Source organism: Centrocercus urophasianus, unplaced genomic scaffold (genome assembly GCF_019232065.1).
Source record: "Centrocercus urophasianus isolate 14NV4802_14NV808 unplaced genomic scaffold, USGS_Curo_1.0 seq_9, whole genome shotgun sequence".
Lineage (NCBI taxonomy): Eukaryota > Metazoa > Chordata > Aves > Galliformes > Phasianidae > Centrocercus > Centrocercus urophasianus.
The window spans coordinates 14,518,792-14,521,420 of NW_024885532.1; the positions used below are offsets into that span (position 1 = coordinate 14,518,792).

Sequence of the window (2,629 nt, forward strand, 5' to 3'; positions counted from 1 at the left end):
CCCCCCCCAAAACATCTTTCATTTCCTCATATAAGAAACAATGAGTTTGTAGTTACAAACAACTTTGTGTAATTAGGAAGATCTGGATAGCTATACTGTCTTGCCTGTTACTAAAAAATTTATTTCTTTGTTTTGATAGATCTATTTCCTCAGGTATTCTAAATTTGAATTTATTGCCCTTTAAAACCAGCAAATTATAAATATAGATATAAGAGAGATATAAGAGAGATAAGAGAGGGAAAAATCCTTTGCTTATGATATTACCATTTAATTCTTCACTGTGTGAGTTGGGGTGCATAAACAAAACAAAACAACAACAAAAAAAAGGAATGAAAATGACAATGAGATTTTTACTTGAGGCTGTATTACTCTTTGGAGGACTAAGAATGGTTTAGTGAAAGAAGTCCACTAAAAAATGCAGTGGTTCTTTTCTTTAGTGCTTTCAGCAGGTATAAATATGTTGCATTGTTCCATGACGGTGATGATACAGACTGACACATTCCTGCTCACAGCATTTAGATACAAAATCAGGCGTAAGTGTGCCTGTCTGCACTTAATTTCGTAGCTAAGGTAGTCTTAGAAGACTGTCTGCCATCAGTTTGGAATTCTTCCATTCTAGTCTCCTGAAGGAAATGAGAATCAGAACAAATGGCTTTAGAAGTCAGATATTCTTTTAAACTTCTGTAGTTTAAAGTATTTGATGACATGGTAGCACATCAATTCATAATTCTGTGCTTTCTGTTTTTTATCCTCCATTGTGATAGAAGTGATGAATGGCATGAATTTGTAATCGACCAAGTAATATTTTAGTAATTCTACATTCTAGTTCACAGCTTTCTATCTAAAATATTTAATGACCATGTGTTTTAAACATGGGGATAGTTTTAGCCAAAAAAATAGTCTTGTATTACTTTGTTCACAGCTTAGAATCACTTCAATTTGTTTCCTTCCATAATATCATCAAATTGTGACAAATTGTGTATTAAAACATCTTTAGGATACTGGATTCTGCAGAAAAGAAGAAGGCCATAAGAGTCACTGTTTATGAAACAATAATTTGTTAATGGATGAAGATGTTCAGGAAAGCGGGGCAAAAAAAAAAAAAAAAGTGTGTGGGGGAGAGGGTAGGGCTGCTTATCTTGCTAAGAAACTTCTGACAGTCTGTCCTTCTGGAAGTGCAGCTCATTTCATAATTGCTGATGGGGACTGACAATCAAAGTACATGGCTGTAGGAATCTGGAACAGAGAAGATATAGTAGCATTAATAGAAGATAGAGAAATGAAAGGGAAAAAAAAGCAAATAGAAGCCGAGGCTGATGTTGTTTTTTGTTCGTTTCTGGTTTCTTTTTTCATTTTTTTTTTATTATTATTATTTTTTAATATGTTCCTCTTTTATTTTCTTTTATTTGCTAACCCCCCTCCTCCCCCCCCACCCTCCAAGAGTACTACCATTTCTTGATAAAGGGAAATACAGTTAAATATAAATTTTATATTTTTCTGCTATTGTTTCTACCTACACAACTTTCTCTTTCTTTTTTCTTTTTTCTTTTTCTTTTTCTTTTTTCCTTTTTTTTTAAAAAAAAAAAAAAAAAAAAAAACAAAAAAAACAATATTCTATTTTATAAATAGATTTCATAGTTTAAGAGAGTCTCTGTGGCGCAATGGGTTAGCGCATTCGGCTGTTAACCGAAAGGTTGGTGGTTCAAACCCACCCAGGGACGTAGGTGTTTCCTTCTCCTCTCTCCACTTACCCTTTTTACTCCTTTCTCCTTCCTCCTAGTTCTTCTCCTTTCTCCTCCTCTTTTTTCTTTTCCCTTTTACTCCACTTCTTACTCCTGCTAATTCTGTGCTGTAGGAATATATTTCAACATGCAGTCTTTCTGTAAACTGTGATTCTAGAGAGGACTTCCATTACCTCCTCTCACCTGATTTGTCCTAATTATCTTTGCAACTGCTGCCATTCTATTAAGTATGTTTGAAAATAGTCTTTTAAAAACTCATTGAAGAGGGACGGACAGACAGACGAGTGGATGTATAAGCATATATCTGTACATAAATTACACAAGCTGCATGACAGTTTGAATAGCGTCAGTATCCTAAAGATCCATCAAAAGAAACAAAAATCTTGGATAGAGTGAATTCTAATAATGCTAAGGAAATAGTGATATACTTACAGCTTATACAGTTCTTACATCAAACATTTAAACAATTACACTTTGTTAAAAATACACTCAAAAGTTTACATTTTGAAAGTTTTTCCTCAAATGAAAATGCCGGTAAGGGAATATATTTTCTTAACTGACTTTTGTTTTTTTCTATATTGTATGTCTCATCCCAGAGAATTATCTTGGAAGTACTTTATCTTAGAAATAGCATCATCTTAAATCTACTAGTCTTTGTAGTATCTCTAACAAGATTGATAGATGAAATCATAATGAATAACATTACTGAACAGAGCACACCATCTTTTATAGCCACATTGTTTTACATTATGATTTGTTGGTATTTCTAGTTATTTTTAGTATGCTTACCAGTCTTAAGCTTTCTGTGACATCTCTCAACATCGAAATCTTATGCTACTTTACTCTTTGAGAAACTGTAGTGACTTTCCATTTGATATATTACTAAG

The 2,629-nt window shown here is 33.0% G+C and overlaps 1 non-coding gene across 1 annotated transcript; it reads left to right on the forward strand.

Annotated features, from left to right (window-relative positions):
- The first annotated feature begins 1,647 nt into the window (after window positions 1-1,647).
- TRNAN-GUU lies at window positions 1,648-1,721 on the forward strand. The gene has a single exon. It is a non-coding gene; the product is annotated as a tRNA-Asn (tRNA).
- Window positions 1,722-2,629: the final 908 nt, after the last annotated feature.